The sequence below is a fragment of the Ictidomys tridecemlineatus genome, chromosome 2 (assembly GCF_052094955.1).
Source record: "Ictidomys tridecemlineatus isolate mIctTri1 chromosome 2, mIctTri1.hap1, whole genome shotgun sequence".
Taxonomy (NCBI): domain Eukaryota; kingdom Metazoa; phylum Chordata; class Mammalia; order Rodentia; family Sciuridae; genus Ictidomys; species Ictidomys tridecemlineatus.
Genome location: NC_135478.1, coordinates 87,970,645 through 87,997,694, shown reverse-complemented (window position 1 = coordinate 87,997,694; position 27,050 = coordinate 87,970,645). Strand labels below are relative to the sequence as shown.

The 27,050-nt window shown below is 50.4% G+C and overlaps 1 long non-coding RNA gene across 1 annotated transcript; it reads right to left on the bottom strand.

Moving 5' to 3' along the window:
* Window positions 1–18,117: 18,117 nt before the first annotated feature.
* On the bottom strand, window positions 18,118–25,557 carry LOC144375219 (uncharacterized). The gene is made up of 2 exons (XR_013434777.1): window positions 25,310–25,557; window positions 18,118–18,975 (listed from the first exon to the last, which is right to left on the bottom strand). It is a non-coding gene; the product is annotated as an uncharacterized LOC144375219 (long non-coding RNA).
* Between the last annotated feature and the right edge of the window lie 1,493 nt (window positions 25,558–27,050).

Here is a 27,050-nt window from a genome sequence, read left to right as displayed (position 1 = left end):
TGGCCTGCTGGGATTTGAACACAGCTCCGTGTGGTTCTGAGTCTGAGGTCCCCTCTTTCCACTGTCATCCTCTCTTGGTCCATGGACAGGTACTCAGGTGATGGTCAAGCAGTGATCACAAAGGTAGAGTGTCCTTAAAAGAGGCCAAAATGATTAATTGCTGATTCTGGTATTTTAATCCTGGGGGTATTTTTTTTTCTTTTGTAATAAGACAGTTATAAATATAACATTTAAACATTTTTTTAGAATAATGATTTGGATCTCAAGTGTCCCCAAGTGTTCATAAGCCCAAGGCTGGGTGGGCGGCCTGTGGTGCAACTGGACGTTGTGGAGCCTGTAGGGGGCGGGGCCTCAGGGGAGGAAGTTAGGTCATGAGGGGGGGGCATGCCCTTGAGTGATGGCTCCTCCCCACTGTCTCTGCTGCCCTGTCACCAGCAGGTGAGCAGTTTCCTTTGCTACATGCTCCTCCATGATGTCCTGTGCCACTACAGGCCCAAAGTGATAGGGCCATGTGACAAGGAACCGAAGCCACTGAAACTAGGAGCCCAAACAAATCTTTCTTCTTTATAAGTTGATTGTCTGGGGTATTTTGTCAGAGTGAGGAAAAGCTGACAGATGCTAATTTAGAAACTCAGCAGGTGACGACAACTTAGATGTCTTAAAAAAAGTTTATTTTGAGGTAGGAGAATACCATTTATCTATTTATTAGATGAAGAACCAGATGATTTATTTTTTTAAAAGAAAATTTAGAAACTTGGAAAAAAATAAAAGAAATTTTTAAAGCTCGTCATTTTCTTATGCAGACATTGAACCATTTTGTAGAGGTTTTGTTTCAGGCAATTCTTTTTACAAGAGTTTTTTTTTTTTTAAATACCCAGTTTTAATAATGCTGTAAAGCTAACAGAATATCCCCATTTTCTTGTGATATTTTCACAGAGGCACTTGGTATTATTTTAAGTTTTTTATGAGCCAATTTTTAATCGTTCATCAAAGTAGGGTCAACATTAATCTTGTGTCTCTAATTCTTTGCTTTATAGACACCAATACAATGAGCATCGGTTTTTGTACTAAGTTCTTTTTTTTTCTTCCTTTCTCTCTCTTCTTCTCCCCTCATCTTCTATTTTTTCTTAACGCTTAGATTTTTTAAAAAATGAATTCTTCTAAGAAAACTGCAGAGCCCAAGCTGTGGACATTTTAATGCCATAAATATCCATTGCTAAGGTTTGTTTTGGGGGGTGGTTACCAGGGATTGAACTCAGGGGCACTCGACCACTGAACCACATCCCCAGCCCTATTCTGTATTTTATTTAGAGACAGGGTCTCACTGAGTTGCTTAGCGCCTCGCTAAATTGCTGAGGCTGGCTTTGAACTTGTGATTCTCCTGCCTCCGCCTCCTGAGCTGCTGGGATGATAGGTGTGCACCACCCCACCCAGCCTGCTGAGGTTTTTTAATTTTTGCTTTTGTACCAGGGGTGCTTAATCACTGAGCCACATCCCCAGTCCTTTTCATATTTTATTTAGTAACAGGGTCTCCCTAAGTTGCTTAGGGCCTCACTAAGTTGCTGAGGCTGGCCTCCAACTTGTGATCCTCCCGTCTCAGCCTCCGGAGCCAACCGGATTACAGTTGTGCTGGTAAGTATGTTTTTGCCAAGATGTTCATGTGACATCTTGAGGTTCCTCTAGTGGTCCAATTTCACAAGCACGGGACCAGGTGGCCGTCCATTCTTCCTCCATGTATTTACCAGCACCTCTTGCGCCTGCGTGTCCTGGCGGGGTTTGCTAGCATGTTTCTCAGGTGCAGTCACTGGGCCTCCCCAGCTGTGGGTCAGAAATCACAGTGAGACAAGGAAGTGGCTCATCTTGGATTCTCAATGTTTCCCTGAGGACCGCCGGGCAGAGGTCTCCTCTGGACCTCTGGCTCTTTGTGGGGAGGTGCCGGGTGACCCAGCACTTCCAGGAACCCTGCCCTGATGTTCGCCAGCACCCAGCTTCGTGGGGAGAAAAAGCCGCAGATGCTCATTGTTTGAGCCTGTTGGAGGGAGGACTTCAGTGTCCGCCGAGAGAGCCGCCTCCTCGTTACCTCTTCTCTCCAACAAAGCTTTTATACAGAGCACGAGCGCCCATAAATAACGGACCAACCTATAAATAAATACAGCTGGGAGCCCACAAAGGCCCTTGACAAATGCTGTTTATTTAATTTCTCAAGTGTGGTCCATTTGGGATCCAATGCGGGGGGACCGCTAAGCTTTTAAAAGCCAGCTTATGTGCTTAATCTTGATTTTCCTTTCGAGGGGCCGTCCTGCTGTCTCCCCCACACCTGCTTAGTTCAGTAGAGCTGCAGGGCTGTCCGCGAAGACAGGAATTCAGGACAAAGATGGGCTTCGGAGGCCCTTCCCAACGAGGGCCACTCAGGTGTGGACAAGCCCAGTCATGCCCTCACTATTGATCTGGCGAGCACGGAGCTGGTCTGATCTCACCCATGGTGCTGGAGCCACACTGGCCTTCTTGGAAACAATCCTGCCCCAGGATGTTTGCACATGCTCTTCCTTTGCTAGAATGTTCTGCCTCTGGCCCTGTATGCAGACTCCTTCTTATCTGTTAGGTCTCAGGTCCAATGTTAGTTACCTCCCCATACAGGCACCATTAGCCCAGAATATCAAAACTCACCTACAGACACCTATTAGGCAGACAGTCTGTTCTATTTCCTTACAGTATTTAGTACCATTTAGAAATATTTTATGGGTGCTTTTATTTCTCTTTTGACTGTTTGTCTCCAATTCCCCACTAGGAATTTTCATATGAAGAGAAAATATTGTTTATTGCTGATTTGCAGGACAGTGTCTGGCACATAGTAAAAGGTCAATAAATACTAGTTGGAAGACTGGAGATAGGATTTATCACAAGGAAGAAATGGATTATGGTAGAATCATGAAACAAAAAGCGATTCCCCACTCTTTAGGCAAACTGTGCAGTGGTTTTGCAGTTCTTTCCATCAAAAGGTAGAATCAGCTGCCCCACAACTGAATCAAGCTGGGCTTGTAGATTTACTCTGAGCCCATAAAATAGTGCTGACGTGACAGCATTGTTAGTGCCCAGACTGAGCCTCCAGAGATCTTGCTTCTAACCTATCTCATGGAAATCTGCCTTCACTAGGAGAAACATATGGCCCATTCACCTCTGTCACCTAAGAGCCAGTCAATAGCCAGACACAGGAGGCCATCTTACACATGCACCCCTAGCCAAACAATGATGCACAGGAGAATCCTACTGAGATCCAATGGGCCTGTCCCAGAGCAGTAACATCAGCCACGGAAACATAGACTTACAGAAATCTACTGAGCTTGGGGCACTTTGTTATGCAGCAACAGCTATCTGATACATAGAACACACACTTTCATATTTATCTTGGTACACAGTAGGTGCTTGATAAATGGTAGCTACTTAATGTTGTTGTAAGCATGCCTTATTTGGTGACTGAAGAGCCTTCTCCATCTGCGCCGTCAAAAGTTGAATCGTGAGCTATGTAGTCATATGCTGACCAGGCGATGTGTCCCCACTAGACCCTGCACGGTCCATTTCAACTAATAGAAAATATCTCTTGAGCTTTGCACTTGGTCCCTTGACCTCAGGGTCAGAAGAGCATTGAGGACCCGGGTGCAGACCTGGCTCTTTGTGGGGCCTGAATAATACATGCACTTTTTTTTCCTGTTGCTATGATGTTTTTAGACCTTTGATTTACAGTGATGAACATGCCCCTCCGTTTGCCCTGGCTTTTGTTAATGACCCATCATGAATTATCCACGGAAGAAATGTTAAACGAGCTAATTAGGCATTAACCTTACATTATAGATCAACCACACAATTGGATCCTTCACAGTTAGCCCTGCGACAGCACAGAGCATTAAGTATTGATGTCCCAGGAAGGGCCGGGAGATGGAGGGAGAAAGCGGAATGAATCTGGGCAGGGAAACAATGAAGGCGCCTCCTGGCCAGCGGCTGGCAGGAGGGGTGTCGGTGGGAGGCCCTTGACCTGCCTGGGGTTTGACTCTTAAAGGACCCATTCATTAGCTGGGTCACCTCATAAAACAGGAAGTGATAACGACTCTCCCATAGAGCAGTGACAAACGGGTGACACCATGTTCTGAGAACCCGCCATGAACTAGGCTCTTGAAATACATTCTCCTTTTGGATAATTGGTCATTTGAGCCCACTGTTAAGGAATGCCCATCTTTCCCCTCCCTGGGCCACTCTGTGTGGATACGCCAGGCAGAGTCAGGTGAGTGAGGTTAGCATCCTGAACACAAGTGTTGACAAACTAGTCCAGCTGGATAAACGCCCCCCCCCCCCCCCCCCGCCCAAGCAGCTAGGTGACCTGGGTCAGTCAAGAGAAACAGGTGGATAAACCATGTACCGAGGGGTTGATACGTGGACACACACCAAATATATTATGTATAGAGAGGAGATAAATCATATATTGATAAATTGATATGTTGGTGTATATTAAGCGCACACATCAACTTTATAGCTTATAGGAACTTTCTTCTCTCTGATGGATCTTGCTTCATAGAATCTACCAGAGATGTGCTCAGGAATGGCTTTGTGTTCTCTATTGAACAGATGCAGAAATTAAGGGCCACAGATAACAGATGATTTGTCTCAGGGGTGGAGACACAGGTTGAATTTGGTCTTATTCCAAGTCTAGTTCTGTTTTCATCACTTTTTTTTTTTAACCTCTCCCTCCAAGGCACCTCCCTTTGCTGGGATAAGATTCTCAATTATACAGTGGGGGGGGGTGTTGGGGGAAAGGCTGCTCAGCCCACACCCTCTTCTCAAGGAAACCATTGGCCTGAGTCCTTGGTGTGTAGGAAGCCATGTTGTTGATCACATGACCTCATTCCCAGCATTCACTTTTGCTGTAACTGATTGGATGAGAGGGAGGCACTTGATCCAAGGCAGCCAATCAGAGGGTCTTCCATGAGCAGAGGTCAAAATTGACCAATCAGATGATGGAGACACTGTGTTGTGGCCAACTCCAGGTGTGGGATGCTCCTGCCTGTCTGAAAAGGATACCAGGCCACTTCTCCATCCTGCATGGTGTCAGATGTCCTTGTAAGACAGGAGTCTGCAAAGGCCCCTGCTTGTTGCCCCTGAGTGGATGATGTATTGTGGAAATGCCACCCATGTTACCCACCATGTCCCTGGAATCAGATGTCCTCGCAGGACAGGTGCCATCAAGCATTGTGAGGAAGCAAAGCCTTCAGTGGGATGGTGGAAAAATAAGTGACATCAGGTGACATGTGGTTTCTGGCCTGCCACCGCAAAGATAGTAGGGCCAGTATTTGAGATTTCCACTGCCAGGTCTGGAGGGGCCCCACATATTCTGCCTCAAGAGCTAAAAGGGGAAGGCATGAATCACATATTGTATAGGATGCTTTGAGTTTTACGAAAACTGAAAATAAATCTACATTAAGGGAAAGTGGTGGCTAGATTTCATCTTGCAAGATTTGCTGCGGTTTTCCTACTTTTTAAGGCTGTTTTTGAGGGGAAAGCATATTGGAAACCACCAAATTACCCTTATAATCCTTTCTTTTTCTTTTTTCTTTTTTTAGCCTCAGTTTCACATTGGCATTTGGAGCAGAGACTGGGGATATAGTGACACTGTCACCACAGGTGTGTGGGAGGGTGACTGGCCACCTCCATTCTGCACCCTTGTGGGAGGAGTGTTCATGCAGGATTCTGCTAAGCCCCCTTGGTCAGGGGAGGGGGAGGGCAGAGTTTAAGAACCCAGGAGGGTCCTGCCCTTTCTAGGTGCTCTGGATGGTCTTTCCTACTTTTATTTCCCAGATGCCTCCTCTGTCTTTCCTTTCGTCCTGATTCACTTTTCCCTTTTTATCTCTCTTTGCTTTTTTAAAAATTATGTCCACAGACACATAACATAAATTTTATGTTATTAAAATTTGCCATTTTAATCTTTTGGGGAGCACAAGGTCAGTGGCTTGCAGTGGGTTCAAGTTGAGCGTCCCTGTCCACCTTCCATCTCGAGATATTTTCCATCTTCCCAGACCGAAACTCCGTCCCCATGAAAGGACAATTCTTCATGATCTCTGCCCCGAGCCTCTGAAATCATTCTGTTTTCTGTCTCTGGGGACTTGACTGTTCTCGGGAGCACATGTAAACAGGATCGTGTGATTTGTCCTTTCATGTCTGGCTTCTTCATCTTAGCGTGTTTTCAAGGTTCATCTAAACTGTATGGGAATTTCCTTTCTTTTTTTAAGGCTGAATAATATTTCATGACATGGGTGGACCACGTCTTTCACCTCCCCGCCACGGATGGACATTTGGGCTATTTCCACGACTTGGCCGCTGTGAGTGGCGCTACGAGGACATGGGCTTGTGGCATCTCGCTTTGCCTTTGCTGTCTTCTCCAGGGAGGTATGTTAAGCTCACACAGTTGGCCAAGTGTCCTCCTTCTGGGGCTCGCCCAGCTGCCTCTGGCTGTGCGCCTCTGGCCAAGGATCCAACAGGAGCTGTCCATCAGCTGGGCGCCTCGTTCTGGAGTGAGTTGAGCAGAGGAGACAGGATAAGGCCTTGTCCCTTCCAATAGTCAGGGGACAGTCAGAGGTGGATCCTGACAGGCCATGGAAATTCTAAAGTGGCAAAGGAAAATGTGGAGGAAGAAAGTCTGGACTTGGTGTCTCCCGGCTCTGGAGTCCTTTTGGGCCCCGACACCCTGACTCTGTCCTCTGCACCCGGGGCCACGCTGAAGATAATAGGAAGCAGCCCGTGCCAAAGGCCAGGCCCAGGGAGGTGACAGGGGACTCTCAGCAGCTTCTTGCCTCATGCAGCCCAGGAGGGCAGAGGCTGTGGTCTCGGGCAGGGAGGGTGGGAGGTCGGCACTGGGGATTAGCTCTGGGAAGGGTGGAGGCTGAGGAGGCTCCAGGCTGCGGGGTTCCTGCAGGAAAGTCTCCTTTGGTGGCTCCTGCCCTGGGAGACCTTGCCAGCTTCTGAGGAGCTGTGGACCGAGTTCCATCCTCTCCAGGTGGGTACCCAGATCCCTGTGCGGCCACCTGGTCTGGAACGCAGCCTTTGGAGCCCTCTGTGCAGAGCTGATCTTGCTCTTTCATGCTGCCATTTCACTTCTGGGGCGAATGGCCCAACACTGGGAAACGGGCCTCCCGTTGGGGGATCCACCCAGCAGTCGGGGAAGGGGAGAGACCCAGGCTCCCACGTCCTGGTCCTGGGTGCCAGCGGGGCCTTCCCCAGCTTAACTTGAGGCCTCTATTCTCTTGAGTCCAAGACGGAGGGAGTCCTGGCCCATCTCCTGTTTTCAGCAGAAAGGGGGCATGGTCCTGTGCTTTGGCTCACTGACAGGCATTTCCTGAGGACCGACTCTGTGCTCAGCTTTGCGTGAGGTGTGTGGGTGCAGCGACGGGCGTCAGCTTGCTGTTCTCATGGTTCTTGGGTCTCGAGGGGAGGAAGGGGACAGTTCAGAGCCCAGGGGTGAGGGGCATGATGCGGGGAGGCACCAGGGGCCCTGGGACTGGAGACAACAAGGGGCCTCTAAAGCAGGGAGGCTTCCTGGAGGAAGGGGTGGGACCTGAGCGACGTGGGCAGAGGCAGCTGAAGCAGCCATATGAAGAGACACCAGGAAGGTGCTCCAGGAAGAGGGAAAGGGACGGTGCAAAGAGCCAGATGGGAGAAGGAACTTGGCCTTTGGGAAGTTCAGAGCAGTCGGGCCTGGTGGGCAAGGGAGCCATGGAGGGACGGGGAGTCTGAGGGCTGAGACCCTTCGGGGAAGCAGCGGCCAGCTCTCAAGGCTCCCGCAGGTCCAGGGCTTTGGATTTGGTGTCCAGATTCGGAGGAGGGGGTTCTTGGCAAGAGAAAGAGGGGCCTCCCCAGAGCTGCCCCAGAGCTGGGCCTGGCTGGATGGCAGAAACCATCCAAAGACAGGCCAGGCAGCAGAGGGGCTCCACACTGGGCCACTGCCTGGAGCCTTTATTAGACACCAGCTGTGTGTCTAACACGTTGCCAAGCTGCGGCAACAGGCACAGGGAGGCCATGGCTCTTGCAGGGGTGAGCGTGGGCCTGGCTGGGGCGGGGGGAGCAGAGATCTGAAGATAGAGGCCGGGGCGGGCGCTGAGGGCCAGGGAGGTGAGCTGGGCCCGGGGCTTGGCATGAAGATTTATAACCCTCTGGTCCTGCTCGGGCCCCGCCTCCCCTCCCCCCAGCCCAGCGCCTTTCTCTTTCTGGCGGTGTGTTCTAGAGACACCCATTATCTCTATTAATACCAGCCACAGGGTCATTTACTCAGGCACCAACTTTTCCTCCAGCATAAATATTTATACAGGACTGACCTGTGGCTGGTGCGTTTTCCTTTTATTTGATTCCTGCCGCTGTTTGTGTCTTGCTAGTCTGTCGGCTAACGTGTTTAGCTCCTCTGTCTGGAACCTTCGGAGCCAGCCAAGTCTCTGGGAATGGCTGGGGCGGGGGTAGCGGGCGGGGGCGGGGGAGGCAGGCGGGTCCCTCTCCTGCTGGGCCTGTTGGGGCAGGTTGGCAAAGCCGCGGAAAAAGGGGCTCTTTGCTCTCTCAAAACTGCTGCCCCCCCAGATCCAGGCTAGAAGTAGACTCGTGGGCAAGCTGAGGAACTCAGGCAGGGGACCCCCACATTAGCAAGAGGCCCTTCTCAGCCCCAGTGGCATGTCGCGGAGTGTTCCCGTGGCCACGCTTTGCAAAAGCAAGATAGTTCTAGCAGCTTTCTCTGAGATGTCTCTGCCCAGCTGAACAAGATGTGGCTCCCCGACTCCCCCAGACCTGGATCTATTTGTGGTGATTTAAGTTGCGAGTGGGTAAATGCTGAGATGGAAATATCCCAGTATTAAAGTAATACCAGTGTTAATCATGATGATAATCATGACATCCCCGCTGCATCCCCAGCCCCGAAGACACACATTATCCTCCTGGGGATGCACAAGAGGCATTGGGGGAGATTGTCACAACCCATAGCTGGAGTCACTAGGGCTTGGATCCAGGGTTGCCGCTGCCTTCCTTGAAGCCTCTAGAAATGGGAATAGTCGGAGTCATGTATTGAGTGTCTGCCGAGCACCAAGAATTGGACATACTTTTTAAATTTTTTTCCAAACCCTCTGTCAAACAGTCCTGCAAAGTAGGAAGAGAATATTGGCTTCGTTTTTGCAAAGGAGAGACCAGACGCTGGGAGGGGAGAGTAGAGTTGCTAAATCAATGCGGCCGATGCATGGCCAGTCAGAAGGGGAGGCTGCCGTGTCTGAGTGTCGCCCCACGCCAGGAACCTGGCCACACTGCAAGCAGGTCAGGAAGGAGCGCCCCCAAGTGCGGGCTTACGTGTGGTTGTGCAATGAAGAGTGACTTTCCCCCCACCTTTAACTTTGTCTTTTGGGTTGTTTTGGAAACTTCATAAGGGAAATTCCATACGGTTCCTAAAGCACACCAGAGATGCTATAGAAACTTCTGTCCCTGTGCCGGTGGATGGCATGTGAGGCCAAGCTGGAGGAGGCCAGTCAGGAGCAGAAGGTGCCACGGGTCAGAGTTGGGGTGGGCACAGGCGCAACTGAGACGGAGGAGGGCGGCTGATTGGGGGCTGAGGATGGTGTGTTGGGATTTGCTCTCTGCTCCCAGATCTCCACCCTCATGCTCCCTGTGGCCCAGACCCCAGCGTGAAGTGTCTGCTGAGACCGGCCACAGCCTGCTGGCTCCTTTAAGGGCAGAGTCCTCAGACCCAGCCCGTTCCCTGGCCCAGGGTAGGTGCCTCATAAGGACTGGCATTCACGAAAGGCAGGAATGGGTGAGGGAGTGACTTCCAGCACGGACCACCTCTTAGAAGCATTTGGATTTCAGTGAAAGCTCTGAAGACCAGGCCTGATACTGACCCCGAACACAGCAGTAGAATCTTCAAGATTTGGGGGTCAAATGGCCATTTCCTTTGACATTTAGCTGTGAAACTGTGTCTCTTTCCCAACTGGGGTGGATCATAACAGTTCTAGTGGCAAGGTGGACCTGGCTTGCCGTGAGGGGTAGAGAACAGTTGGGTTAAAAAAAAAGCTGACATTCTGAGCTCAGGCCATTGCCTTGACCAGCATTAGCTGGGTGTTCAGTGTGCAAGTGACTCAACCTCTCTGTGCCTTGTTTGCTCATCTGGAAATGGTCACAGTGTCTCACTGAGGTTTCATCAGAATTAATTTAGTTGATACTATAAAAAAATATAAAGCTATGAAAACAAAGGTTGGTACAGAACTCATGATCCATGATTGTTGTCTATGGTTATTATTTATATTTATGAATCGAATACTCATTGTATTCCCAATCTTAATCATAGCAGCTGTCTTTGGTCAAGTGCTTACAATATGCAAGACGTTACTCTATTGTCTCCTGGTAAAACTCTATAAAACATTTACTTTTGTTTCCATGAGCTCCATTTTGCAGATAGAGAAATCGAGGCTCAATACAGCTAAGCTGCTAGGCCAAACACCACAGCTTCTAGATGGAGGCAAAAATCAAGCCAAGTTTGACTCATAATAGTGAGTGTTACTACAAATCCGGATATGCCCCCAGACCAGGCCGGTGACCAGGGGCTGGCAAAAGATCAGGGATCAGTAGCCACATGGGCTCCGGTGGTCAGGAATCAAAGTTCCATTGACTTTTGAATTTCAGCTGATTCTCAAGCGTGTCTGCTCTTTGAATCACTTTAAAAAAAAATACTTATGCGGGGAGGGGGGGGCTGTCATTTGGACAGCAGGCTCTCTGTCAGTTTCTTAGTGAGCCAAGGTGGAGAGGCACTGTTTAAAAGCACCAAGTGGGTCGCAAAAAAACGTGCTAGTCACTGTGTTTAGCAAAGGGACCATCAATTTACAGTGTGACGTGAAGATAATGCCTCTGAATGAGGTGAATCAGTCCATCCGTCTTCTCATTGGTTCACTGTCCAACCACCTACACCCCCGTTCAGAGGTCCCCCCTCCATTCTTCCATTGATCTATTCATTTATCCTTCCATCCATCCATCCTTCCATCCTCCCATCTTGCATCTACTTATTCCTGCATCTACCCCATCAACCCACCCACACGTTATTTCCTCCTCCTCCCCACTCGCCTGTCTATCTTTCCCGTCTCCCTGTCTCCCCTCCACTCCCTGCCTTCCTCTCCCTCAGTTAGGCCCCCTCTTCTGCCGCCCACAGCCTGGCGCACCCTTGGTCCAGCCCTCGTTGCAGTGGCGCGAGCTCAGCCTCTCCCCCTCCTCTCCTCCCGGTTGCTCCTTTTCTCTGATGAAGGTGCGAGTGAGTCTCTCCCAGGCGCCCGGAGGAAGCTCGCCAGAGACAGAAAAGAAATCTGTTTCTGCTCTTCCCCTGCGTGACCTTTCTTTCCCGAGGAGGAAGTCTCTTATAAACACTTGCAGCTCCTGAGCGCGCCAGGGCTTTGGAGCGGCTCCTCCAAGTCGAAAGGCAATCTCGAGTGCATACCTGGTGTGCGGCCATCTGCATCCAGGAGGAGGTTTAAGTGGGGTGCTGACCGTGCAGCCCGGGGGCTGTCTTCTCTCTTCTCCACCACGGCAGGCATGGTGGGATGGAAGAGGAAGGACTACAGAGATTGTTCCTGAGTTTCCAGAGTTCCGGAGTCTCTCTCCACCCAGACTTGGCACTACTGATACTTTGTGCCACACCGTTCTTTGGTGAGGGGCGCTGCACTGTGCTGGGCATTATAGGATATTGCGCAGCATCTCTGGTCTGTCCCCCCTAGAGACTCCCCGCTAGATACTCCAGCCTCCAGAATCCAAAACATCTCCAGTCATTGCCGGATAATTCTTAGAGGGAAAAAAAAAATCACCCCTGGTTGAGATCCTCTGTGGTGTTGGAGATGGAGAGCTTCTGCTTTGGGCGACTTGGGAGTCCACGTTTATCCAAAACCTTCACCGCTTTAATCTGTCACCCCAGAACGACACTAGCATTCACTCCTCAAAGCGCCTGGGTTGGGAGGGTGAATGAAGTAGTCATCCACTTGTGCCTGTTCAGCCATCTTACTGGTCCTTACGGACAGAATCCGCTATTGTCTCTTACGCTGTGTCTTAAAAGCAAACAAAGAAGACTGCATGTGTCCCTTCTTTAGGAGATGTGTCCATCTGGGGTCGGCGAGGGGGCTTCTGCTTGTTGAGGTCACTCTGTGACCTTGGCTGACGGAGCATGGACCAGCTCTGATCTAACCTGGGTCACCCTGGCATTTGGATGCTACATCCAGCTCAGGAGAGAAAGGCCTGTCGTGGATACTCACGCCTCATTGGTCGGAATGAGTCACATGACCCTCCCAAGCCAAAGGGGGACTGAGAGCAAAATCTTTCTGATGCCTCTAGACACACACATTCTCCCACCAACAAGCCCAAGTGCACACACACACAATCATGGAGTTCTGATCACGCTGTGTAAATTGGGCTTCACGTTTTCGCACAATTTCATTTCTCTGATCTTGGAATCTTGGTGGATTTGTTTCAAAGACGTGATGCTCACCGTTGGAAAATGTTCCGTTGGGAGACTACGCTTTATTTAATTGGATCTTTATTGCCTTTTAATTTTTCCCATAATTCTTGCAATCATCACCTTACACATCAATCTCTCTGGGTGCCTCTGGTTATTTCCATAGGTGAACGTTCTAGGGGAGGAAATGATTGGCATAGTCGTTTGGTTCAATGTGTTAAATTGCCACGGTAAGATTACACCAAGTCACCCTCCTTACACCCATCCCTGTGCCCACCACCAGGTTATGGGAAAACCTGTCCCCTGCCCTTCCCGGTGCTCGCCATTAGCATCTCACACCATCTTTGCCAATTTTGAGAAGAAAAAACTATTTTTCCTCTTCCATTTGTTTATTCACTATAGAAATGGAACTTTTTAAAAATGGTTCTTTGCTTTTGTGGATTAATTGTTGATGTGATTTTCTGTTGGGGCACCATTTTTTTGACTTAGAGGAGTTCATTATAATTCATCATCATGAGTTCACTGTGACATAATTATACATCGATGACTCACACGATTCCTACATCCCACCATTATAAACTATAATCGTTATGATGAATTCAGCCTTGGTGATCATAACTTAGAAATGTGTTTCCCTCCATTTTCTTAGCGGTCTCTCTTTCGTCCTCAACTGGTGCTTCTGTTGGGAGGGTTTGGGATTTTGCTCTTACAATGGCTCACGATGCTCATGGAGTCGGAGCTACTGACTCTCTCTGGCTTATGGCTCCCGCCACTGACTTTATAGTTGGAAAGCGCTTTCCGACTCATGGATCAGAAACTCTTCCTATTTTTGGACCATTCACGTGAACCCAGCGAGCCACTTGTGACTTAGCTGTTTGACCTTGGGGAAGTCACTTACCCTCTCTGTGCTTTGGTTTCCAATCTTAACCTGGGAATGATAATACTACTTCATGGGGTGAGAGAGTCACCAAGCCAGTCAGTTCACGTCCCTGTCAGCACCTGGCACAGTCGGCACAAGTGTCAGTTGTGTTCGTTCGTTTATTCAGTTGATTATCAATCATTCCTAATAGCGTGGCCTAATGGTGACAAGTGTCCTGACAGCACTCGCTGAGCCACCTGGCTTTCCAGTGTGTGCCGAGGTGTCTGTTTTCTGTCCATTACCACCCGGTTTCCAGGCTCCTCGGGCAGCTTGGGGCTGATCTGACTGTCAGATGGTATCGGCCCTCACATGCCCTGCCCCTGCCTTCCAATCCCGTGGTTACTTTCATTCTTTTATTTATGTGTCTTTGGCTAAGAGTCCTTTCATCATCGTCTTTTTAAAAGCATGATTAAAAGATTAAAGGGGATGAGGGGGGTGATGGCTCTCGGCTCCTTGGTGTCAGAGCCCAGGGCTGGGAAGAGGCTGGACGTTTGGGGCAGTCCCACACACCGCAGAGCGACTCAGTTCCCAGCAACGCCGGTGACATCAGGGATGGCCTGGGCCAAGGCCAGGTGGGTGAAAAGTTCATCCTGTGCCCTCCGGTCTAGACTCCAAAAGGACCATGGCCCTGGCCCATGACCTCCTGATCCTATTAGTAACTTGCTGTGTTACCTTGATCAAGTGACTTCACGTCTCTGTGCCCCTATTTTTCTCGTCTATGCAATCCGTGGAATGACACCCCCTGATCTCCCTGTGGTTTTAAGAGGTCTCAGAGAAATACTGCCTAAGTCTGGCCATTATTTTTGTGGTCATCACTACTACGCTTAATATCGGTAACATCGGTGGCTGCCATTGTCATCGCTAGGTTTCCTTCTCTGAGGCCTTTTCCTGGGGAAAGTTCCGGGAGGGCTCCTTGGAATCTCTGCATTTATCCTGCGGTTTCCTAGGCAACCCAGGACCACGGAGCAGCTCGCGGTGGAACTGTTGGCCAGTTAAAACTCAGGCTAGGCTGAGGCCTTGGCCGTGGGGCTGGGCCTCTCTGGAACTTTCTTGGGGCTTTAGTGGTCACGGGGGTAGAACAGCCATCTCCAAAAAGAGGCGTGCACCTCTTCACCCTGTTAGAGCGAATGTGACCTTATTTGGAATAAACCGTCTCTGCAGATCTAAATGAAGGATGCCCAGATGGGGTCATCCTGGAGTCCCCGGATGGGCGCTAAAGCTAATGGCAGGTGTCCTTAGGAGACGAGGCAGAGGATGGTTCAACAGTAACGAGGACCCAGGGGCCTAGAGGGCAAGGTCAGGCAGATATGGAGGGGAGACTGAAGCCATGATGCTACAAGCCGAGGAGCCAAGGGAAACTGGAAGGGACCAGGAAGGGTTCTCCCCGTGCCCTCTGGAGGGTGGGGTCCTGCTGACACCTTGATTCGGGACTCCTGGGCTCTGGAACCAAGACAATCAGTCCCCTGCCTTGGGAGCCAGCCGATCCATGGGGCCCTACAGACTCCACCTGGACCCTCACCAGGAGCAGCTTTGCAGATGCAGCTGGGGGAGGAGTCCCAGGTGAGAGGCCAGGAGTCCTGGGTCCCAGGCCTGAGTCCTTCTTGGTGGGTGACCTCGGCGAAATCAATTCACCTCTCAGGACCGCAGGGTCCCCATCTTTGACATGAGGAGTTGTCACAGTCAGGGGTGGATGACAGGCTCTTCCCAACCAGACCTTTTTACTTGCAAAAAGTGCGTGAAGTGGGTTGGGGTGGGGACGGCACCAGGGAGAACCGGCCCCGGGGACCCAGGAGGCCCTTTTCCCTCTAAAGGAACAGTCATGGCTCAACTCCAGCGAAGGGCTGCCAGACGGGAATTCCGGCTTTGCGTTGCCAGAGCTTCTTGTTTTTCGAGAAAAGGGAGATTTTTATGTAAAAACCTGACTTTTGAATGTCTGCCGTGGATTCAGATTTCCTACCAGCATGACACGGGCCAAACAAAGCAATCCTGCAGGCCAAGAGCGAACTCGGATCTAGTTCAACTCCACGGTCCCTCTCCAGCGCCCCGTGCCAGGACTTTCTCCCTGTGGGAATACCTGATCCTCCAGAGCCCTGTTCCTGGCCAGCCAGGAGGGCAGCCCAGGGGGCTGGGCAGGGACCACCGACCCAGGAAACCTGAAGCCGCGTGGGCCACCGATGCCTGCTTGGGTTCCTTTTGTCCTTCCTTGAGAGCCGCCTGGTTTCAGGTAGCCGCTTGAGTTTTACGTGCAAAACTTAAGCCCACCCGTCAGCCGGGGCTCCGTGGTGCCCCGTAAATCATAGGCTGTTTTTATTATTAATAATAAAATCCAGCTGATGCTGGGAACGCTCAGGAGCTGGGCGGTAGGAGGGTGGCTCTGCACCCAGGAGCGGATGGCTTGAGAATTCCAAGGGTGGCCTCCGAATGGAGTTTTATGTCCGTTCACTCAACGGGCGCTTAGGAAACACCTACTATGTGCCAGGCAGCTTGTGGGTGCTCAGAATACAGCAGTGCACGAGACACGGGTCTTCCTTCCGTCCTGGAGGAAAGAACGGAGTGAGGAGCCTGATTCCCGAGGACTGTGACCCAGGCAAGGGCTCCTGGGTCCAAGAGCCAGGAATGTCCGTCACTCCTCTGTGGGCAGATCGTCCCGTATGAAAAATGGAGGCCCAAACTGGACAGTCTCTCTGGCCCTTTGAGCTCTGAGACCTCTTGGGGGACAAACGGAGATGGAGATGGATTGGGACATCGCAGCGTCTGCTTAACCTGAATGAGATTGAAACCACGGCTCTGGACACTGTGGAGGGTGAAGCGAGTCATTCCCACTGCCACCCATTCAGGCCGATGGTAACGGCGTGGGCCTTCAACGGTCCTCGAGATTTGGCACCAGGCTCAGAGTCCTCCCTGTTTCCACAGCCACAGTCACGAGCTGGTGGCATCTGCCATCTGCCAGCCATGTGCGTCCCTCGTGGGCACCGCGGATATTTCCCAAGCATCTACTTACTTCTGCGCACGGTGCTGCGTGATGGAAATATCAGGGCAGCAGCTACGTGGGCCGGAAAACACGGGCAGCAGATGAAAGGATGGAACTGAAGAGTGAGTCCCATGGAGTGGAGGAGAGAGAGGAGGGGAGGAGAAGGAAGAGGAGACAGAGCTCCAAGTGGTGCCTTCACAGATGTCTCCTTGGATAGTTGACATCTGAGCCGAGAGCCCTGGAGATGCTGCGGAGGCACCGGGCAGGAGAGGTCAGGGAAGAACATTCTAGAACCAGGGAACGCTAAGTGGCAAGGCTCCCAGGTGGGACAAACGGGGCCTCCTGGAGGAGGAAGGTGGCAGGGTGTCGCAGCTCAGTGACCAGGAGTGTGAGGCTGGACTGGAGAAGAGGCTGGAGAAGAGGCCAGAAAACGGAGGCTTTCCTTTCCAAGTGCAGCGGGAGCCTCCTGGAGGGGGCTCAGCCCGGGGAAGAGGGAGATCTGATTTTAGTGGCATCTGTCCAGTCCCTTTTCAGGGTCTGGCTCGCCCCCCAGGATCCAGCCCTTTCCCAGTGCTTTGGGTGAGAGGCCTGGTTGGTGCAGTCTGGTTGGGTAACCCCCCCCCCCCCCCCCCCCCCCCCCCCCCGCCATGTCAGATCCGGTGGACTCTCCCCGGGAGGGATCAGCGGGGCAGAAGGCGCCTCTGGAACCCGCTCTGGGAAGTGCGGCTCACCAACCCCTCTGAACGCTGCCCGGGATCTCGGTGCCCCTCCTGCTCCTCCGATGGCTTCTAGCTTTCCACTTGTGACAGCTCCGGTGATCTCCTATGACAGGGGGAATATGCAGCCACAGGGATGCAGCTCCGTGCCCGGGAAATGTCACCTCGTATTGATGTCACAGAGGAGAGAGAAGCAATTAAGGCGCCAGCCCATTCTTGAAGCTCTGGCTCCAGGCAAACCATAGGGGGGGTGGAGAGGGAGAGGGAGGAGGAAGGAACCGGAAGGGAAGCAGTGGGGTTGGGAGGGCTGGCGGCGAGGAGGGGAGCACAGTTCCTGGCGCAGAGTAGGTGCACAGCGTTTGTCGAATGAATAAGGGAAAGTGTGTGCTGGGAGATGGGTCACCTGACCTCCCCGCTGTGGAGCCACAGGACCCTCCGTGCCTGCTCCAGGGAGCATGAAATGTCGGTGGCTCACAGCTGACCCCTTGTAACAACTGCCCTTGGCCAGAGGGAGCTGCTGGGCCACTCACCCGGGGCGCCTCCATCCAGTGACCAGTTGGGTGTGCACAGACCCAGTCCCTTGGCCTCCATCCAGAATTGCTCTTATGGGCCACCCAGCTCCTGAGCTCCCTAGAGGACGGATGGACGTTCCCTGTTCCAACTGCCCACAACCCAGGTTCTCCACCGCCCCCCCCAGCTCCCATAGTCCTTTGCAGGTGCTCCTGCCAATTCTGCTCAGTGAACACCCGCGTGCGAATCTCTCCCCCAGAGACCCCCGCCTGGTAAGACACCCCACAGGGACGCACACCATCCGTGTGTGGCTATTCATGGTGCTCCTCCCGCGGCCCCCCACTTTCCAGACTCTACGAGGGAAACACAGCCGGACTGAACTCTAGCAGCCCTTTCTGGTGGAGAGTCTGGGTCAAACCCGAAATGGAGAAAAACCTAAAGAAGTCACAGAGGCTGCTAAAATGACGTTGAAGAAGCCCCCCGGGGTTTATGTAAGGGAAAGAGAAAATTTGTGAAAAAATGGAGTTTATTTAAAAGAGACACACACACACACACACACACACACAGAGAGAGAGAGAGAGAGAGAGAGAGAGAGAGAGAGAGAGAGAGAGAGAGAGAGAGAGAGGGAGAGAGGTTTTTCCCGTGTGGCTGATATGTGAATGGGGCTATGGAGAGAAGTGGGAACAGGATGGAATTTGAAAGGTGTCCACTGTATCATGATACACTATGCCGTCCTTCCCTGGGGTTTGCCTGATGGAGTGAGCAGAGATTTGGAAATCTCTTGCTTTGATTTTTGGCCTTGGAGACTGGGCCCCATGGGATCACGCATCTATCTGGGTTACAAGTGTGACCCAAAGGAAAAAAATAATGGAGGGGAGATAATAAAATGAAGGGAGAAAGAATAACAGATCAGTAGGAACAATAAGAAGAGAGTTAGACCCTACCCCCATGGCCAGGAAAGCGTCACATAGAAGGAAAGAGAAACAGGATGAAAAATCAGAGAAAGACATCTTCCTCGTAGCTCTGGGACTGTCGGCCGAGTCACCAGCATGCCCGACGTCCTGCTGTGGTTGACATCCCCTGCTCCCAGCTCCTGGTGAGACGAGAGGACACAGGCTGGTCTTGGTACAGAGGTTGGCATGAATCGGCCAAAGAGTAGCCTGTTAATTCAGCTGAGGTCCCAGATGGCACCACAGCAGGGCCCTAGGCGAAGTCTCTCCTCTTTGGTTGACAGACCCATCACAGGCTGTCCCGTGGCGAAGGAGCCCCCGTCCGAAGCTCCTTCTGTGCCATTTCTCTGCGTTAGCACGTGGCATCCTTCCTGCCCAAACGTGGCTGCTCCAGTTACTGCCATTAAGCCCACATCCTAGGCAAGGGGAGAAAAGGGACCCAGACTTCAGACTTTATCTTCCGAGGACGGGACGGATTGCTTCTTCTGACTTCCCAGGGACCAGAACTGGTCACATGACCGAGATTTAGATTCATGGGAAGGTGAAAAAAGAATCATTTAACCTTGATGGCCCTGTGCCCCGTTAGATTGTTATGGGTTCTGCTACTAAAGGAAAGAGGAGGGGTTCACCAGCCGTCTCTGGCATAGACGGGCATCTGCTCTATTGTGATCCAACCACACAGAGACTGATTAGAAGCTGATGGAATGATCTACAACAAAAAATAGCTTGTGGCAGACTAAATTTGGGTGGAGGTGAGGCATGGGGCAGTGGGGCAAGAGAGGAGAAGGGGGTAGGGGGTTTCTGAAGGAGAGAGGGGCAGAGGGAGCGGCCAGTTCTTGGGCTGTGAGATCTCTTTTCGTTCTTAGTTCTGACCATAAAGGATTTTTTAATGTATTTTTTTCATCTGCTTTTCAGGTTAGAGGATGCCAACTCCAGCTCAGGCAATAGCTAAAGTTGGGTCAGGTTTCCATTCACCCGATTTCCTGAAGGTGGCTGGAGAGGCTTCGTCCCGATCTCCCATGGTGCTTCTCATGCACTGATAAAAGACCCAAAGGCTGGATGCTCCAAAAGTTCTGAGGAAGGGAGGAAGAACAAATAAAAGGAGAGCCACAGGTTTCCAATATTTTTAGAGAAGATGCTTCCACAAGTGAGTTCCACGGTGTTTGGGGGAGACGACATGGCTCAGGGTCCCAGGAATGACTTCAGGGAGAACCCAAAGTCATCAGCCACACCCTCGACAACCCGCCTAGGGGAGTCGAGGAGAGGAGTGGGGAATTCCTAGTCAGCAGGGTTGGAAGGGCCACAGCACGGGAGTGACCGGCCAGATTGGAAATGGATGTGCATGGGGTGCTCTGCTTGAGGGCTTCATCTAGGATGGCAGAGAGGAGTCACGCTAAGGGTCCCCTTAGAGCACATCTTGACTCAGATCCCTGAGTAGTCAGCATCCCTGAACTACTTAGTCTACTCTGGAACCTTCTTAGTTTCACCCTCTCTGCCTTCGAGGAGCTGTTCCTTAGCAGTTTGGATATCACTCCTCTTTTGTGTGACTCCTTCTAGAGATGGGCCGAGTATCTCCTTCACCCCAGTTTTCTCAGAAGCAGCACGGCAGAAAGATAGAGACACATCTCTGAAGTTGAAGCAGAAGTAGCTCTGAGCCCTGAGTTGGAACTGGCCAAGTTAACTCAAAGACACGGTTTTCCTTTTCTGGGCCTCTGTTTCCCCATGGGTGACATGAAGAAAAGAAAAATCACTTCTACTGAAGTCAATGATCCCAGGATCAGATTCAATAGATCCAGGATGGTGTTCATTCTGCATCTTGGAGGAAATCTTGGAAATTTTCTCTGGCTCTGATTTCTCCAATTTCCACCTTTTCTAGTAAGATTTCCTTGGCCATGTGCTAAACGATTCCTAAGCATCAGGTACAGCTGGGCTGGAGGACAGTGTCATGCTCACGTGGCTGCTCAGGTACAGGTGGCATGGCTCAGGAACCCTTCTGACATTCCTGAGCTTGTATTCTGGATCCCTGACAGCCAGGTAGTTGGAAGGTTACACCATCTTCTTTCAAAATGGCGCCCTTCTGCACAGGACGAGATGGATTCCTGGAACTTCAAGGACAGATCTAGCATTGACACCTACGAATATGTGATTTCTTTGTGATGGAGCCAGAGCTGGCAAAAGAGTGAAGGATCCAAGAGAGGGAGCAAGGAGGTCATTTGAAATCACCATCCTGTTCAGATTTTATACCCCCATCTGGATTCTCCTGCTGAGAGGCAAGTTGGGCATTCAGGCCTGGAAACCTGTGCCAGAAGCTAACTAAGTCCTAGAAGTCAGTTCCTGATGGTATTTGGCAACCTCGGGCCTCTCAGGGCCAAGGGTTTAGTGCCAAGAGTAATTGTGATTTACACTCCTAACCCCTTTGGGTGCAAAATGGTTTTGATTAGATGCATACCATGTTTATTAAACCTTGCACCAGGCAGGCTGGGGGCTCGGCGGCCCTGCCATGGAAGGGAGGGAGATTTACACGGCTCCCTGCAGGATTCATTTAATCTCTTGGGGATTTACTGACCTTCAATTAGAACTGTTAAGTACTGTTTACACGGTCCCTAATTCATACAAGACCAATGTAAGTTTGAATTTTGCTTTCATTAAGGACCTATGAATCAAGAGAATAAAAACATAAACTCTTTGCCAAGTGAGATGTGATTCGGGTAAAAAAAAAACATCAAAAATAAAAAGCCATTAGCAACTGAAAACCTAAAACTTTGTCATTATGTAGGAGTGGCTCGATAGAAAAGAGTTGATATATATTTTTTTAGGATAGGTTTAAAACAAACAGAAATCCCCACCAGACTTGAGATTGTGGGGTGAGAATTAGCTTTATGGTTTAAATCTCTTTCTTACAGAGATCTGGAAAAGATGTTCTCTTGAATTCTTTTCTGTTGTTGAAAAAGCTGGATTTGTTTGGACCCATGAGAAGGAACAGTGACTTGTGACTAGTATCTCTTACAAGGTCCGTCTTGCACCTAGCTGGGTGCTCAGAAAATTGCGTCTAGCTGCACTTTCAAACTGAGGTAGATGGACTCCAAGGAGGGATGTGGAGAAGACTCGGGCTACAAAAACTAGCAAACATCCTTCATGGAGGTATCATTCAGGGTTTTTTTTTTTTTAAGGGAAAATGCACTTTAAAAAAAAATGTTGGGAAAAACACAATTGCATTGAATGCAAAGTCACAAATGCAGATACTCGGTGAATAGGCCAATGTGACCATGAGAATTCATTACCCATCTAAATAGATAGTGAGCTGTGGGCTCCGTGCATACTGGTGGTGGAATTATCTGAAGTGGGCATGTCTGACAGTTCTTGGCTTGGGACTGATTCCTGAAGAAGAACCCCAAGCAAACAGCTCTGAGTCACAGCTCTATGCAGGGAGAGAGAAGTCCTTTTAAATTCTTTGACGCATTATGGGTCCTGCTTTCTATTTCTGCCTTGGAAACAGAACATGTAGGTTCTGACAGCCCCTGGGGTTGTATAAAACAATTCCACCTCAGGACAGCATGATAATAGCAATCGTCAAGGCCGGCGCCCATCAGAGTCCCCATGTGTGAGCGTCTTGTCTTCATCTCTTCCCTAAGATCTGACCCACATGGTTGTTGTTATGGTCTGTATTTGACAGATGAGAAAACAGGATCAGCAAGGTGCAGTCACTTACTCAGATCACTGAGCCAGGAACCCACCATGACACTCGATCCTGGAGCCCTCCGCCTGTGTTCTGGGTTATCGAGAAGCTTCGTGATGCAAGCTGGGGTGGAAATCCAGGATTCCTTTCTACACCACCTGGTCTCCATCTGGAGCGGGAGCGAGGAGCACACAAACCGCTCTTGTTGGCATCTCCTCCTGTGGAATAAGTCCTTCCCTGAAAGATGAGCAGTTTGGGGACCAGGCACGAGCCAGAGAAATCACAACGCCATCTCCTGCATCCTGAAGCCCATTGCTAAGGCTGACATGGGTCTGCTTAGCTCATGTTCCAAAGCCAGAGGAACAACAATGCTGGCTGAAATGATGGTGGGGACCGTCACCTACGTTGGTGGCTTGCTCATAAACCATATCTTTCTCCTTCTCCCAGTCCCTGACGTTCACTGTTTTACTATCTGCTTCTATCAGTTCGACCTTATATAAATGTTTTTATGAAGTATTTGTCCTTCCATGACTGGGTGATTTCACTCAGTGTGGCTGATGGATATTCTGTGGTCTGAATGGGCCACATTTTCATTATCCATTCATCCACCCGTGGACATTTATGCTCTCTCCACTTCCTGCTTAGTGCAAATAATACTGCAAAGAACACAGGTGTGCGAATATCTCTTTAAAATCATGTTCACGGTCCTTTGGGGAAATAGGCCACAGGGGGACTTCTGGGTCATGTGGTATTTGGGTTTTTAATTTTTCAAGGAATCCCTGTACTGCTTCTCCTAGTACCGGCACCAGTTTGCATTCCTACCAAAAGGGCACAAGGGGTTCCAATTTCTCCACATCCTCACCGGCAGTTGTTATTTCCTGTTTTTATTTTATTTTTAAAATGATGACCATCTTGACAGGTGGGAGGTGACACTGTGGTTTTTCTTGGGTCTCCCTGATGGAGAGCACTGTTGTGCATCTTTTCATATATACAGGGGAATCACGGACAGGACTTCTTTGGAGAAATATCTATTTGATTTCTTTGCCCATTTTAAAAGAGGTTATTCCACTTTTGCTCTTGAGTTGTAGAAGTTCATTATCAGTTGAATGATCTGCAAAAATTTTCTCCCTTCCTGTAGTTTTTGACTATTGACTGTTTCCTTTGCTGGGCAGAAGCCTTCCGGTTGGACATAGTGCTGCATGTCTGCTTTTGGTTTTGTTGGTTGTAATTTTGATATCATCCTAAAACATCATTGCCATTGAGCTAAGCTCTTGATCAGATAAATCCCAGAGTGTCTTTTTTTTTTTTTTTTTTTTTTGGTGGTGGTGGTGGGGGAGGTAGGGGCAGTGGTACCAGGGATTGAACTCAGGCACACTCAGTCACTGAGCCATATCCCCAGCCCTATTTTGTATTTTATTTAGAGACAGGGTCTCCCTGAGTTCCTTAGCACCTGGCTTTGGCTGAGGTTGGCTTGGAACTCACGATCCTCCTGCCTCTGCCTCCCAAGCTGCTGGGATGACAGCTGTGCACCCCTGCACCTGGCTCCCAGAGCGTCTTTGATGAGAAAACTGCATGCTTTACCATCGTAAACTCTGTTCTTAGACTAGCATCTTTCAGAAGCAACTTGGATTTTTCTTACTAAACTCAGATAGTTTAGTAAGAAAGAGGAGTAGGGACATGAAAAGAGTACCTTCATGAGCAAGTGACAACCGTGGGCAACTGGGGTCTCCCCCACTGGTACAGGTTGCCAGAGAAAGTGCAAGACTCCTGAGGAATCTGAATTTCAGTAAACAAAGGCGAATGTTGGGTGTGCGAGCCACGGACGGCACGGGTCCTGCTCGTATCAACATCGCCTCTGTGCTCATCAGAAGTTCGATTTTAACTGGTTTGCTGCATTTTATTTCCTTAGCCCAACAATTCTCTACTAGGACTCCGGGGAGATGATGAAGAACATCTTTCAGAGCTGTCCGGTGAGGGGCAGGGAAGCCGGAGTCCCTAACAGCCATCACGGGACAGGGCTGCTCCTGGGCCCATCAGCTCTGCTCTGTGCAAGGCTGAGCTGGCTCCTTTGGTCACAGAAAACCCTTAACAGCAGGACAGAATGTTTGTACCCCCAGGACTAAGGTGGGGGTAAAGGTTAGAGGTGCTTGTCAGGCACGAGAGCCCCAGTGGTGAAGGGTAGCCTGAGCCCACAGACCAGGAACCGCAGGATAAAGGATTCCAGTGAGGAGATGCCTTGGCCTTCCCAGAGTTTAAGGATTTTCCTTTGACTCAGGGTTCCCAGATTTTAGAAGGACCCTCCTGCTTTACGCAGGGCAGGGTGGATGCCCTGGCTGGTGTCCTTGGACCCCCTGGGCTCATGGCGACGTGCCCTTCGGCCTTCATTCACATTGACTTGCGGTGGCCCCGTGTGATGGGGCATACCGTGTCTCCTCCGTGGCCATCAGCTCACAACCATCTCCTCCAGGAAGCACGAGGCGCCTGTTTTTCTTGGAAGAGTCGGTGCTCATGAGAGCATTCTGCGTGGAGAGAGGAGATGGCCAGGCGGGGTCTGCCCAAGCTCAGGGGCCAGGGGTGCTCTTCACCTGCTCCTGTCTGATGGCAAATGTGGAGGACGGCCACAGGGAAGGAGGTTCCTCCTCTGCTTCCTTTCTCCCACGATGTCGTCCATGCAGTGAACGTGGACAGAGGGTCTTCTAAGTTCAGGAAGCCACAATGGGTCTTTTTTATATCATTTGGAGGTGTCCGTCTATTTTAGGTGATGGAGTGTTTTTAGTGCCCTGTTTTCAATTCTCAGGAGAAGATGGGGTTCTTCTCGGGTAGGTTTTCTTATCTCTTGTGCGGTGGACAAATTCTTCCTGTTATTTAAAGCCTTCCTGTAATATGCATATCTTCATTTAAGTGCAAACGAATGTTTTATCTACATGGAATAGCGGCGTGGAGTATGGACTGTGGGTTCGGACAGAAGTGGGCATGGATCCTGCTCCCAACGCTTGCTGGGCATGAGATCTAGAACCAAGTGGATCTCTCAGCCTCTCACATCGATGCAGAGAGTGGATGACCGTGGTACTTACCGTGTGAGATTCATACCTCGGTAATGACCCGCCTCTCAATCTCGAGGGCTTGAAGCACAGGGTTAGTCCTCCCTCGTGCTCCCTGCTGTTGGCACACTGGAAGGATCTCTTCTCGGTCATCCTCACCGTGGGACCAAGAGCAGCAATCAAACCCAGAAGATGACTCGAGACAGGCAGAATGAATGACTTGGATCAACACCCACTTTGTGGACCGGGCATCGAGTTTAGATAGACAATCCCCAGATGGGATTTTCATTGCTGTATCCTCAGTGGATTAAAATTGCCATTTTTGAGGGCAACCCCACCCCCTGCCCACCCCACCCCCTCTTCACCTGCCCAAGCAACTAGAATTTGAGTGCAAGAAATTTGGGGGCAAGTGATTCCAGCAGTACCAGTAGGAAAGGAGCCAATGAGGTGTGTTAGTGGGCAAGCTGGCTCTCTGGGCTCTGGGAGCCCCATGGTGATCAAAGCCCCACCCACCAGAATGGCATCTGCCACTGCAGCAAGAAGACTGTCTGCATCAGGGTGCTGCACTGGCCATGAAGCACTCCAGCCAGGCGGTCAGAGGTGGAATTCTCTTCCACACGCCATTGGCCGGAAGTCGTCACGTGGCCCAAGCTGATCTCGAGGGTCACAGGAGTCTTATTGTCCTAAGGGCAGAAGGAGAAGCAGACATATTTTGAGCAGCACTCATATCCCAGAACACCATGGGGATTCCATGAGATCCCTCACAAGGTCTGTGGCACAGAACCTGGCACACGGTACGTGCACAATGAACATCAGGGGCTCTTGTAATTGGGAGACTCTCTGCCCACTAGAGTCTGAACAATTTCCGGGGAGGGGTCTTGTCTTGCTTCTAATAATACTAAGAATTTATTACGGGATAGTTTCCAGGTGATGGACACATGGTCAAACGGTATCCTTACAACAACCCTGCAGGGCAGGTCACTGTGGTTCTCAATCCTCCTTTACAGATGGGGAAACCAAGTCTTAAAGAGGCGAAGTAAACCTACTGATGGGGCTCATGGAGCAATGAATTGGCACCACACTAGAGCACCTCCTATCCCTATTGCCCCTGCTGGGATAGCAGAGATAGGGGCCATGCGTGTTTGCACAAGTAACCGGGCCTGCTTTTTCCCTAACTTTGTAGCTGCGCCAAAGACCTTCCAGCTGCTGCTCCTCTAGCATGTCTTCTCCCCAAAGATGGCAGTGTCCCTGATTTCCCACGGGATTAGCCAACACAGCCTTCCTCTTGCCTTAAACTACTGTGTGGAATTTCGACACTTGGCTTCTCCATGACCCGACTGCCTGTTGGCTCCATTCCTGTTGCTGGTCAAACTCAGAGATTTCTCCTGCCAGTTCTAGTACCAGGACACGTGCCTAAGAGCCCCGGCACTCTTAGGGGGGGGCCGATCTTTTTCCTACTCTGACCATCTTAAAAAAAAAGAATTCAAAAAACCACCTTGGAATCTCATTTGGGGGCCCTCTGGGAATCTGACTACCTCTCTTTCCTTGATTCCGTTACAGGCTGAGGATCTCAGGGGCTCTTATCTGCCTTCTGTCTATTGACATTATGTTCCGAGGAAAGCCCCCTCCCACTCGGCAATTTTTAAACATTTTTTTGGGGGGGGGTGGGTGGTCATGGTAGACAAATAAAAATAACTCTGAGGTTATCTGAGAGCTGACATCCCACACAATAGCAATACGAACGTTTTCCAAATTTAAAACTCCGATGGAGGAA